Source organism: Dasypus novemcinctus, chromosome 5, assembly GCF_030445035.2.
Source record: "Dasypus novemcinctus isolate mDasNov1 chromosome 5, mDasNov1.1.hap2, whole genome shotgun sequence".
NCBI classification, from domain to species: domain Eukaryota; kingdom Metazoa; phylum Chordata; class Mammalia; order Cingulata; family Dasypodidae; genus Dasypus; species Dasypus novemcinctus.
Window position 1 is genome coordinate 33,472,145 of NC_080677.1, and position 14,359 is coordinate 33,486,503.

The 14,359-nt window shown below is 42.4% G+C and overlaps 1 long non-coding RNA gene across 2 annotated transcripts in view; it reads left to right on the forward strand.

The window, feature by feature from the left end:
• Positions 1–588: 588 nt before the first annotated feature.
• LOC111764489 (uncharacterized) overlaps positions 589–14,359 on the forward strand; it is a 44,665-nt gene continuing 30,894 nt past the window's right edge. The window contains exons 1-4 of one of the 2 annotated variants that reach the window (XR_009185785.2): positions 589–808; positions 7,312–7,495; positions 8,559–8,727; positions 9,304–9,539. This is a non-coding gene — a long non-coding RNA (uncharacterized lncRNA). Of the gene's footprint in view, positions 809–7,311; positions 7,496–8,558; positions 8,728–9,303; positions 10,897–14,359 lie in introns of those variants that run through there. The other variant, XR_002797085.3, reaches the window with a different exon arrangement.

Sequence of the window (14,359 nt, forward strand, 5' to 3'; positions counted from 1 at the left end):
CAACTTTTTAAAAAACCAGTCAGCCATGTAACAGAAACAATGTAAATCCTAAATATTTGGATTAAATTTATAGTTCACTGTTATTTAGAGGGCCTTCAATACTCAACACTCCTGACTACAGTTAATTTTATGTTTTGGCTGACTTTATTTTCCTTTCCTGTAAAGGGATGCTAAGTCTCTTTTTAAAAAGCCAGTCTTCTCCTATATAGTGATTATTCTAGTAAAGTGAAGTCATGCTATTGTAATCCATGGGGTCTAGGAAAGTAAAACAAAGATTAATGTGCCTGTGCATCTTTAAACCCTACTCTTAGCTCATTGCTGAGGATCAAAGTCTTAAACTTGGAAAAATTAGCCTCATTACTGTTTGGGGGTTTGACAGCTGTCTCTGTAGTTTCAATAGATCAATTCCATTCATCTTTTCAAATGAGCTTTCCCAAAATGCTTCCTTGATGAGCCAAGAATGCACTTCTCATATGCAGTTTTGTTATTTAAGTGTGTTATATTGGATTTTTTTTAACAGTCAATTACTTTTGGCTATTCTGATGCTTTCTGTAAACGAATTCCCTCAACGTAATTTCTATTTTAGCAGGTTAATAGAGGAAAGCTGTGAGTAAATAATGGAAAATGGTGGATGATTTTAGCAATAATGAAGCCTTATATACCTTTGGATGTTGCTGTATTGGATATTTTGGAAATTCACAATACTCCAAGGAACATGTTGAAGTCATTCTCACAGGACTTGACTCAATGGGGATACATCCTATCCCATTCTGGAGAGAGACTTGAAGATGCAACAGGTGATCCCCAGGTTAGATGTTCTTCATTTATATTTCTGGCTCAGAATTTTCCCAAGTCAGGTGGAAGATGTTAAGTATTTTTATGTTGAGTGCTTCCTGCTGAGCTTTGTGTTTTGCATGGGAATTACAATGAAAGATGGAAGAGTGGTGTTTTAATGGATTCTCTTGCTCTTTTATATCTGTAGGAACCTGAGAGGATTGGGCTAATTCACAGTGAATAAGAGGGAATTGCCTAAACTTACGTATAAATATAAAATAATAGAAACTATTTTGTTGATACTGAATTACAGCAAGTTTGGTTAAAGTTATTTACAATGTAACCAGCCAAAGGGAGATACTATAAATATAAATGACCTAAGATACTATGCAATTAATATCATACACAAGGAGTAAAGCATCACTGACCTGGAGGACCCGAAGACTATTTAATTCTTGCTAGCACAATGAAATGGAAAACAAGTAAGGCATACTGCCTGGCACAATAGATGCTGGAATATGAGGCCAGAGAGTATAACTATGTAGAAGCAAAGGTGGTTACTATGAAAACAATGATGCTTGTCTCTCCAGCACAAGTGATTCAGCATTCAGATTGAGCCTCTAATACTTTTGGGCCTTCGATGACAAAACCTTTGGAAATAATTGCCTATCATATGAGCATCACATAATACTGGCTCTTCAGTGCCTGTGAAAAATCATGAAGAGAAAGGGTGGGATTATAGGACATTAGGTGGCAGCATGGAGCCCCAGAATGGAAATCCATGTTACCACTTAGCATCCAGGAGCTCCAAAGCATCTGCTGATTTTGGGCCACTCCAAGTGGTGTTTTCAAAGTAATCCATCTTGAGTAAACAACTCCCAACATTCTTTTCCCCCCAACATCTTTTGATCCAGCAACTGAAGTGTCTTTTGTGGGATATCCCAGAAGGTTAAAGCTTCTCATGTGCATCCTTGCCTGGCCGTGGCTTGGTTTCCTCTGTTTCAGTAATGACACTGTGCAGCAACAGCAGTGAAAGACCTGCACAGCAATTTGAAAATGTTATTCCATTAGGGAACTCTCAGTGCCTCCCACACTGCGGCAGTTTCTGTTGGTGCCGATGGCAAAGGCCTGAATCCTGAATGTATCTTCTTGAGGCTGTCAAGCTGGAAGAGGGCAATCAAGTTAATCACCCCCTCTCTCATCGTCCTTTCCATTTGCTTCTTTGAGTACAGTGCCAGTGCCAAAGGTCTGGCTTATTTGAATTTCCCCAGGGATGGTCTTCATTTAAGTGGTACCTATCCAAGGCCCAGCGTCTGGGTGCTAGAGATGGGTGTATTGCTGTGTGGACAGATCTCAGCCACCCCAGAAGGGCTTTTATTCTGAAGACGTATAGGACTTCAGCAGAGCCTTCAGAATGAAGGAAGAAAGGAGGCATAGAAAAGAGCTAGACATGGTGGCCCTTGCAGCATGGAGGCAGCTTTATGCACATGTTCTTACGTGGTTTGGCTAACTATTTTGTGTGGTTGACGAGGAATGTGTGAAAGAGGGCAGTGCTCCCTCCCTGACGTGAAGCAGAAGCATAGCAATACAACGGCCCAGCCGCGGTGCTTGGCAGTAGCAGGCTCCAGCTCTCAGTTTGGTACAAAATACTATCATTACCATTTGCAAGTAGCTCTTGCAAATGTGGGAAGGCTTCCAGGGAAATGCCAGGATTCACAACACAGCCGTAGAGGAAACAGAAAGACAACCACCTATCTTTTGCAGGTTGTCATCATCGGCTCTGATGGACACAGTTGTGTCTCAGGCAGAATTTGGAGGGCGGGCAGGAGGTTGTAGGATAGGGTTTCTTTTTTTTTTTTTTTTTTTTTTTAATTTTTTTATTTTTTATTGACTTTGTAATAATATTACATTAAAAATATATATGTGAGGTCCCATTCAACCCCACCCCCCCATCCCCCCTCTCCCCCCCCCCAACAACACTCGTTCCCATCATCATGACACATCCATTGGATTTGGTAAGTACATCTTTGGGCACCTCTGCACCTCATATACATTGGTTCACATCATGGCCCATACTCTCCTCTATTCCATCAAGTGGGCCCTGTGAGGATTTACAATGTCCGGTGATTACCTCTGAAGCACCATCCAGGGCAGCTCCATGTCCCAAAGACACCTCCACCTCTCATCTCTTCCTGCCTTTCCCCATACCCTTTGTCCATTATGTCCACTTTTCCCAATCCAATGCCACCTCTTCTATGTGGACATTGGATTGGTTGTGTGGATAGGGTTTCTTAATAAGGGGTCCATGGAACGATTTCCGGGGGTCCGTGAACTTGAATTGAAAAAAATCAACTTATTGTCTTTATTTTCTCTGACCTCTGATGTTAAGTGTCATAAAACTATCTGCCACTACATTCTGAGAAGGGGTCCATGGTTTTCACCTGACTGGCAAAGGGGTCCATGGAACAAAAAAAAGATTAAGAACCCGTGGAGTAGGAGAAGGGAGGGAGGAGAGGAATTTTTCCCTGCCGAGTCAAAGACTTCTGATAAACGTACCCCCTTCCTAGTTGTCTTGAGGCTTCAGTGTAATCAGCTGAGGCCTAGGAAACTTTGGGGCAAACCCAGGGCAGCTTGTACGAGTCTGCCTGGGGCGGAAGCAGGGAGCCAGGTTGAAAAAAGCCAGGGAAAGTGGGAAGCGGTTGCTTGGTGCTGAGTTTGGCCTAGAGCGTGGAGCTCTGTTCGAACCTTCAGGCTCCATACAAAACTCCTGGGCCATGAAACCCACAGGAACCCAAACAAGGCTGAGGCTTGCTTGGCAGGAGGCTGCTCGCCGGGCCACAGGGCTCCTCACACGGCGCCACGCCTGCGCAGGGCCTTTCGGCTTGAGGAACCGCCTTTCACCGCGCATGGCGTTTGTTTGGACTCGTTTGAACCCGAGTTGTTGAATGTTAGTCAAGGGACTTCATTTTTTTTCCCAGAAGAAGAACCCCCTTCTAATGCCCAAGGCCGTGTCCTTGACTGAAGAGTTATTATTTATTCCGTGGCTCAGTCAGGCAAGGAACGCTTGCAGTTGTTTTTAATGAAGAAATTCACATTGGGGGGTTGTAAGAGGAAAATATGAACAAAGATTTGGAGTCGAGACTCTTAGACTCAGTGGGGTGAAGCCCCCCTTCCCTGTAATAGTCCTGGAAAAACAGAGGCGATGTCGTCATAGCAGCTGCCGATGGCCTGACAGACAGTTTCCGCAGCGCTACATGAGGCCCTTTGGTGTCCCTGTCAGGAGATTGGCAGCTGAATGACACCAATGAGGCCCGGCCCGTATCCCCTCTGGGAATGCCGCCCTAATTGATAGACAGAAGGCAAAGAGAAGGATTGTTTTTGAACCTGAAAAGAATCCCCTTTTTTTCTCCCTAAAGCTCACGCCCCCACTCTCCACAGCTCTATTTTCCCCTTCCCCCCACCACTTTTTTTTTTTTTTTAAGGTGTTTTGTTCCAGAGCAGTTACAGAGCTTAATGGAACTGAATGACTTTTACCCTTCACAATCTGTCAGTCAAAAGCCCGACTCCCTGACTGTTAAATGAAGTCCTTTCAGAGGCGGACAGGAGAGGAATGTGTCAGTCAGGCAACAGACCCTGTTGTGTTTTAATCTGTCAGAGGGTGATGGGGGAGAGCAGCCGGCCCCAGGCAGGGCACATTCCCAGCAGCCGCTAAGAGGCCCTGACAAATCCAGGTGTGGAGCCAAACAGCCAGCCAATCACCAACATTCTTGAGGTGTGGGCTCAGAGCCCCCAGGCACTCGGGTTTGCAATCAGCTATGAGATGTTTGGGCAAACTTTCAGCACAGGTTTCATACTAAGCATTTTTAACATAAAACTAACCACTAAGTGCTGGGTATCCGTACAAGGCACGGCTTTCAAATTAATACACCGTTTAGCTGAAAGCACTGCAGACAGTAATCCTCTGGCCGAAGTGCATTCTTGTAGACTCCAATTCCAAACCAATTTTGTAGAGCTACTTTAGTTTTTCTCCGAATACTTGTCCTTCACATTATATGACAATCCATTAATCTTGCCCATTAACTTAAAATTGCTGGGCAATTTTTTTTTTTCGAGGGTTCTGAACAGTTGCTTTTGTTCACTATAGATTCAGAGCTTTACATAAAAAATGTCCACCGTTAGACATACTAATGACTGATTCCTTATGTTTCGGTCACATTTCCTTTAAGGGCTTTCAAAGAATATTGGAGAAAAATGAGGGTGGATGGAAGTGGGGTGGAGGGAGTGGAGAAGTTGATATTTAAACAAACAGGGCTTGTTCTTATCAGGATGCTAGAGAAAAAGCTACAAAATACCAGTGCAGATGTTTTTACCCCAGGCAGGAGGTGCTCAGGTAGGAAAGTCACCCGTGGGCCAGGACGAGGGGCTGTAGGCCTGGCAGGAAAGGGGGTCTGTGTTGCCTTGACGTCAGGGCAGTTTAGGCTCAGGATTAATTTGGTCATGTTATTATTTGCTTGCTTTCTTCTCTTTCTTTGTATAAAACAAAAGCAATTCAATGCCTCTCCCCCTCCCCCTCCCCAGTTTTCTTTCTTTCTTTTTTTTTTTTAAATGTCTGTGCCTGCCTCCCACCTCCGAACACACTATTCCCAAGGTAGTCAGAGCAGGAAAAAATTCTGATCCTCCCCCGCCTTTCTTTCCTTTTCTACCCCATAGGTTTAGATTTGGGGTACCCACTTCCTAACAGCTACTGGGGCTCATTCACATTACTTAATGTATGTCCATTGATGCCTAGGGAAACGAGAAAACCCCCTCTTTTCCCTGTCTACCCCTTTCTAGCTAGAATGTATACTTTGTTTTCTTCTGTCCATGGCTATGGGCCTCCCAGGATAAGCCAGTTTTCTGCAGACTAAACTGAAATCTGAAAGGCCTCTGGCTTAGGCTGATAAACGCTGTCAAGCTGAAGTAATTCTAAAAATGGTTAAAATAAATATGGTATGTTGACGTTACTACAACTAAATATTTCCCAAAGAAATGGATTTTCAGCATTTTGCCATAACATACTGTGATTAGAAAATCAAAATAGATTAAACCTGGGCTCATTAGAAACAAAACAAAGCCAAGCCACTTACTTCTAGATCGAGGCAGAGAAATAAACTTCTCTTTCCTCAGTTGATCATCAAAGCTCTGGGAATTATCTCCGAGTCTACAGCTCCCAGAGTGTTCTGATGGGACTCTGGGTTAACTTCATGGGGACAATATACCTCTAGAATATTAATGAAGTCTTCAGCATTAGTCCTCACAACATGTGCTGAGGCTTCCTGAGACCATCCTTCACTGGTTATTAATGATCTGCCACAGTTTTTAAAAAAGCTATTTCTCCGTTCTCTTTCTGCCTGCCTTCCCTTCCCCTCCGCCTAAAACAAACATCCCACTCGGGGCACTGCTGCTGAACACGGAAGCCTTCTAAACAAGCGCAACGTTTTGTTTTTCTTTGTTCCTGAACTTAAAATGGACGCCATGGGTTTCGTTTTTAACATTATCAGCATTACCTGCAAAACTTTTTAAAGTAACCAAGTATGTGTTAGTAGGAAAAAAAAGTTCAGATAAAGCCCTCGTTTTCCCAAATTCTCTGTAGGTGGCACTCAGAAAGTTCCTTTGGTTAAAAAAACAAGCAAACTTATGTATAAACAAACAAGCAAACAAACCCAAACAAACACTTGTTGCTCTGGTACAGCCCAAATTCAGTCAATAAAAATTCAACTGGGAGCAGAGGTTTTCCTCTTTCCTGCCTCATTTCCTGTGGCTGTGGGGTGGGACAGGCAGAGGGACTGCTGTTGATAAGTTGTACTCACCACAGCGTGCTGGCACCATCTGAGTCTAAGGTGGTGCCACACATTGCCAAAACATCCAGTGCGTTCAGTTCCAAATGCAGCCTGTCCTAGGCTTTGATGGTGGCTGGACATAATGTTCTTGGGTTGATTTTACAATGAACACAATTTTCTTCCCGGAGTAGCACATAGAAGCATCTGGAAATGGAGAGCCACGTTGGAAAGCCTGGTTGGTAATGCTTAAATTCATTCTAAGCTTTTGACTGGTATAGGTTCAGAACTCCTCTTTAAAAGCCTTACTTGAATCTTCAGCAACTTTAGTATCAATTCTACAATTACGAATTCCCAGCATTTCACCTGAAGATCCCAAAACCAGATTACCAAATAAACTAGCAGCTGTTGTGACTGGAAGAGTTGCTGGGAATTAAATCCATGTTTGTAAACCAGTAAATCTGGGTTAGACCTAGGGTCAGAGCCTTCCTTACTGGTGTAATTCCTTCTGTATTAATTTCCGTATGATTTTTAGTCAAATCAGGCCAACCTTACCATTAATTATTTGTACTAAGAAAAATTCTAGTAGTGATTATTATAAGTTATAATAAAATGTGTTGATTTTACATATTATCGGTGTAATAATCATCTGTGCTAAGTGCGTTTTCTATGCATCCTATGTACACTATCTTATTTAAAAGATAAAAATCCCTGTTTGCAGCAATGTATCTAGTGGGTAAGGATACCTGCCGGCTTTCACGTGTTGACCCTGCCACTTACTAAGTGTGACCCTCATCTGTGAAACGTGGGCAACAGTAGTATGTGCTTCCCAGGGTGGTGTGTAACTCAATGAGTTAACATACAGAGATCCCTCAGAACTGTGCTGGGAACGTCGTAAGTGGCATGTAAGTGTTTGTCTGATTGTCATTTTGTCCCACTGTGTCAAGCCTACATTTGTAATTCAAGGGGCAGCTTCTACCAGTCAGGAACAGCATTCTTTATCCATGACAATAAGCACCCTTCCTTCCCTCCTACCAGCAGTCATCCTCTAAATCATTGCTCTGCTGGTGTGTAAAATGGCCCAAGACTGGTAGTGAGAAATTAGTATGTGGTTTTTAAAACCCCCCGGAGAAAGCTCCCTTGCAAGCAGCCAACCCTGTAGGTGTTAGAATTCCTTGGAGGTGGCTGAAGACTTCTGAGGAGCCCCAGGGTAGCACTGTGCTCTCTGGACTCCTTCCCGTTCCTTCCCCTGCGCAGTCCCTGAAGTGCTGTGCCTAGCCCCCATGGGCCATATTCTTTCAAGATGGCTGACCCTTGTCTTGTTAAACTTGTCTTGGTTCTTCCCCAGCCTACGCTTGATCTTCAGCGTTGAGTGCCACGGCAGGATATTAAAATGGCAGCCTCTGTTAAGAAAATAGTCTTGAAACTAGAGAAGACCTTTTAACAGGGCACACAGGCAGGGCATGCTTGCTCAATGAAGGCATTCTTGAAAAGCAAGACCCCCTTCCTTGGTCCATCTCAGTGTGTTCTCAGACCCTCTCACACTGTGCATGCAATCACAACTTTTGGGCTTCAACCACAGCCAAACTCTGGCAGGATTCTGTGTCCACTGCCTCCTAATTGCTAACACATCTGTCACTTTCCCTCCAGGAAGAAGACTAAGTCTGTCAGTCCTGGCATGCTTTCCCACTTAGTGGGAAGATCAGACAACCCTTAATTTAATCCAGTTTAATTCAGTAAATGTTTATTTAAGCACCTATATATGTCTTTAATCATTTTTTAAAATTTCCTATCATTAACTCCCTGGGTAAATGTAGTCACGATGCAAGTAAATCTGCAGAATAAAATTCTTTGAAATGCGTTTTCTGATCACTTTGGTTTTTTCCAAATTAATTCTGAAATGCCTGTGATGTCAGTTTCATTCTGGAAATGCAGCTCCGTTTTCTCTCTGGCTCTCATCTCTTGCAGGCTTATTGGAGCGTGATGGGTTTGCACATGGTTGGTCTATGGTGAAATAAGGAGCATCTGATCTTGAAGTCTTTGACCAGGTCTGGTCTGGCCACAGAATAGTCCAGAGACATGACACTGATTGGAACTAGGTTCACATGGAGACCAAATCCATTTGGCACAGTAACAGGTGTGCTAACTCCTGTAGCCCCTTGTGCCTGGCAGGAAGTAGGTTACAAGTATACCCTGTTGCTGGGCTTGGGAGACGGTGGTCCAAACCAGAGTACATGGTGATTTGGTCTTTCAGTTTCATGAATACCAACTTTGTAATGAGGACATAATTCGTAAGTCAGCAAATAAATTGTTTTGGAGCCCTTAGGCAGGCCAGTGGGCACATGGGCGGAATTGACAAGGTGATGTTGGGCATTGTGGGTTTGGGAGGAAATTGTTTCTTCTCTAATCTTGATGGCTCTTGTGGATTTAGTCACAGAACCCCTTAATGGCCCATGACCCAGGCTGAGCCGGTCCCTTCCATCCTCTCCACAGGGATTGGGCCAAGTCGTGGGCATGGGGGCCAAGTAGGGCCAATTTCATTCTTCCATGAGAGCTGGTGAGGTAGTTTGAGACTTGTATGAACCCCAGAAAATCATGTCCTTAGAGCTAGTCCATTCCCGTGGGTGTAGTTGGGATCTTTGGATCAGGTAACTTCATTAGGGTGAGACCCAGGGTGGGTCTTAATTCTCTTGTTGGTGTCCTTTATAAACAGGATGAATATCAAGAAAGACACAGCGAGGAAGCCACAGAAGCCAGGAGAGAAAGCCAAAGGAAACCAGAAGCTGAAAACAAAACCCAGAAGAGAAGGGAGAGACCAGCAGACACTGCCATGTGCTTTGATATGTGAGAGAGGAGTCCAGGATCACTGGCAGCCAGGATGCAGGGAGAAGAACATCACGTGATGAAGCCTTGATTTGGACATTTTCACAGTCTCAGAACTATAAGTTTGTAAGTTAATAAGTCCTGCTTGTAATAGCCAACCTATTTCTAATATATTGCATTCAGGCAGCCTAGCAGACTAAAACAGCTGGTATATAGACCCTGGGACAGATTTGGGACTACTTGCCTTTGGATGGCAAGTTCTACATAGCAGAAACCTGTGCCAAGAGAGAATGAGACCAAGATACAGAGGAAGAGGGCCAGGAGAGGGAGGCTAGAGCTGGAGATAGAGGGGGAAAATGAGAACTATGGTTATTGCTTGAGCCCCTGTTCTGCAGAAACACCCGTCCTTTAACTTCCCAATTTATGAGCCACTAAATTCCCTCTCTCCTGCTAATTTTGTTTACATTGGCATTCTGTCACTGACTAACTGATGCAGTTTAGGGACTAATAAACCAGGTTAAGCTCTTCTTCAACTACCTACTTGGCATTGGCAATCTCTTGATCTAAGAAATCTTTCCTCACTTGTAAAAAAGAGTTAAGCCCAGCTACAGTGGTGGGTACACAGTGCCTTTCAGTAAAAGTTTTTGGAATAAATGAAGTTTCTCAGAATATATGGACAGATTTAAGTAGTGAGTTCAAAAGTATGAAATTAGGACCATCTGATCATTTTGACCTACAAAAGAAGGGGTTTCATATGGCTAAACTAACAACCTTCTAGCTACTGTGAAGGCAGAGTCACACTGTTAATTAACATTTACTGAGAGCCTGCTATGTACAAGCCTTCTGCTAGAGGTGGTGAGGGCGCTGAAGATGAAAAAATATGAGGTTCCTCTTCTCAAGGAGACTGCCGCCTAGTGAGGGACTTAAAACTTACAATGAAACCTCTGCTGTAGTCTTGGCGTCTTTGCATAAACTAATGAAAACATGTGTGTGTGTTTATGATTTTGGCTTTATCAATGAAGTACAACTTATACAATCTGAGAATTTAGAAAGTGTCAAATTCAAAAGAGTCCTATCACTACACTTTTTAGAACCACTCCTTTTGTAACCCCTCTATTTTTTAAAACCTTTCGGAATTTTCACAGTCCAGCCCAAGGAGTCAAAGACCAAGGAAAATACGGGCTGGAATATGCTTTTATGTTTCATCTCTGTGTATTCCTTTGTCGGCATGGGAATTTTCTCCTTTGGTCCCTTTTGTCTGAGCAGGAACCAATTTAAAATCTTCTCTTTGTTGCATCATGCCACCAATTCACATCAAGTGAGGCGAAACTATAATAATGGCACACAACAGAAAAAATAAAAAATGTACTGTGATTTCAGCCTACTAAATGGTAATTGTGGCCACTTTTTATGCTTCTTCTGTCCATAATTCTTGATTCATTATTTCTGGACATGGCAAAGCAGTCTGGTGTGATGATTTATTCTAAATATTTCAGTCTTAGGGTGTTTACACATCAATCCTCCTCCACATGGTGTGTGCTTAAAAACAGAGCCAGAGCTTTGCAATTTATCTGAAACAGCCTGGCTCCTGATCTCATGTAGAAATAGAATTACCGATGGACAGAAGATGGTTCTCGACCTTTCTTGAATGGCCCTTCGGTTTGTCTTTCTTTTGCCGACTCACTGGAGCCTATTGACGTCTTCCCAGAAAAGAACACTTTTCAGATGAAAACAAACAGCGTTTTCTTCCTTTTTTGTTTATTTTAGGTGGGGCCTCTTGCTACCCTGCTCCCTCCTTTCACCTAAAAAAAAAAAAAAAAAATCACCTTCACGTGGAATAACTTGCTGTTTTGCCAAATCTATCCATCAGAATAAGGAGCCTTGGGAATGCCTTTGTGGACCTACAGACTAAATGCTCTAATTTATGTATCATGGACTAGTTGAGTAAAAACGCATGCGGTAAAGGCCATGGTCACTAGCATGCAACTCTGACGTTTTAATTTATCTGCTGCAAACCAGAGAGATGTTTTTCTTGTAGGTGTACATAAATACAGCAGCTCAATGCAATCCAAACTGTGGTAGGTGGCTGCAGAGAGCTTCGTGCACTGCCAAACCATTGTGCTTGTGTACACACATTTTACAAGGGAGCTTTCCCATTGCTAATGGAACTCAAGTCACTTTTGCATGAATGCCCCATGATTGGCAGGAATGCTGACTGTTGTAAGTATCATATTGTTTGGTAGCAGAGAATATTTTTTATTGCTAGTTCAATAGCATTTCACGGTTATTAAACCAGTCATTGTTTCCAAAGGCTTCCAGAGGCTCAGAAACTTTGGTGCACAGGGGCAAAAATACACATGCACAAAACCTGTCAGTAATCTCCATTGTTCCAATGTGGCTGTCCCAGTTACCCAGCTCTGACTATGGATTTTAACATATTTTGGGGGAAAGGTTGAGAAAGTGGCTTTTCAAACCTATTGTTTATAGGTGACTTCTGTTCATAAATAAGAATTGGTAGAGACCAAATTTAATCACAAGAATAACTTTAAAATGTTTAAAAATGAGGACATTTAAGAATAGTACCTCTATATCATTAAAGCATGCAGATTTAGAAATGTTTGTAGTATTAGCAGATATGACCAAATAACCCATCAACCCCAAGACAAGTGCCTGACTGAAATCATTGCTATGGCCCAAGTAAAATGGTCTAAGAAAGAGATGGATAGACATGATCAAGGAGGGAACACATTTATTTCTCTGTGAATAAGAGCTCCCAGAGCCTATTTAGCAGATAATGAAAATATCCCACAAATGAGCTGGGTGGATGACCTTACGCAACTGGCAGTTGTTAGTGACAATCGAGGATGTGCCAGGAGAAAAAAAGCAGCCTGGGCAACTTTTTTCTCCTTTGAAAAACCTAAATTTGATCTGAGGAGAGGGTGCAGGAGCACATTGTGCTTATGATGGTTGCCCCAAGTAGGAAATGCTTGTTTGGAATCTGACTAAGTTTTATTTACGTATTTGTCCTCAAAGCACTGAGTCAGCCATTAAAAATTTCTCTCTACTCCGCTCTTTGCACCCTTTCGGTGTTGTTTTCTTTTTCTTATTCCAAGTGGAGTTTGCGAGGCCCTAAGGGCTGTACCAACACTCGTACCACAGGATGCTCAGTTAATCTTCTGCATTCTTATTTTCCTTTAAGAGTCTCTGGCATCACCGGGGCATGGGTAGGACCTGTGCCATATCTAAACAGAAGCATAAGACGGTACAACCTCTCTAAGCGATTCTGTGGCTAACTCTTCTCTGACCATACCACTCTGTGGCTTGTTTTTGTGCACCTTTCATTTTTTTAGAAGTAATTGTAATGTTAGAGGAACTTAACCCTGTAGTTGTTATTCTATAGGTCCTGACAAGTTTGTGGTGGTTGGCTTGGTTCTGTTTGTGCATGGTTTTTTCCACTTCTCTTCATGAAAAGGCAAACTGCTCTCAAATTCCTGGAATTGACCTCTACTTATTGTCTCTTCTCCCTGCCTGCTCCCCAGCTCCTGCCACTTTTTTTCCCAATCAAGTGAGTTTAGATTTCCCTTCACTGGAGATTTTGAAGGCATCATCCTTCCTGTGATAACTCTGACAGACCTTTCTCTTTTGACCAAATCTTTCCACCATCCATAATATACATTTTGCAAAGTTGCTCTATGTCTTCTAGTATACATCTTATATTTTGCCTCCAAACTTTCTTCCATTCTTGCAAAGGAGTTTGCTAGGATCTGTCTTCTGTTTTAACATGTAAAATAGGGAAGAGAAATCTTTAAAGTTCATTCTTGGCTAAATCAATTAGACTACACTTTAAGAAGGAAACTTCTTGGCAGAGTTGTTCGTATTGTGATATAATCTCTACTTTGCCAGTATCCAATCCCTCTTCCCTGTTAGTATAATCTCAAGGAGTATTTTCTGAGAATATATGAAATACGTGAATTAGTATTTGAACTAAAAACAACAACATCTTCTCACAGACAAAACCCTGGAAGGATATTCACCAAAATGGTGTATGGTTATCTTTGCTAGATTTGGATCATTATTTTCTTTCTTTTTTTACATTTCTGAATATGTGAATTTGTACTTATAAAAAAAGAGTATTTTACTAACAATGCTCTCTACCACCTATTCAGCATTGTGGTGATTTCTTAAGGGGTTATTTATAAGGACATTGTGTCTTACCTGAGGGTAAGGACATAGACTGGTACTTAGTGGGTCACTTTGAACAACTCACTGGGTTAAGACTTCAGGTTTGCTTGAGCATAAATGAGGACAATAACATCTATAAGTAGGAATTATGACAAACCTTGAATGTGATAATATGTATAGGAAAACTCAGATCCATGTGCAGTGTTACCCATATAGAGGTATAATAATGGCAAGCATTCATCTGGAAGGAGTCAATGGTGTAAAAGTAAACCAAGGAAATTGAAACAAGGAAATGCGTGCACTGGTGACCGGAAACACATAATATTCTACTTTTGTTAGTGTGAATGAAGTAGCCCTTCTCTGGAGCCTTCTTATTGGTAGAAGCAGTTTAACATTCTTAGTGGCAGCTTCCAGCCCTGTTTTGTGAAGGGAAAACTTTGGTGTGTGTGCACCTGTGTGTGTGCGTGGGGTATGGTGGTGACCAAAGTACCTGAAAGGCAACATGCAACAACATCAAACACACGTAAAAGTAACTGTTACAATACCTGACCACTCTGCTACATCAAAGGTTTTTGAAAGACTGCCTTGTGAGGTGCCAAATATTCGGCAAAGCTATCCCAGAAAGGTAAAATAATTAAAAATGGATACAAACAAAAACAAAACACCACCACCGTTCACAGAAACCCCAACTAACCCACTAATAGAACAGCTCTCCTGCTGGCGCCGACTGTGGTGGAGTTCTCCTGCCTCCCTAAGGCAGAAGC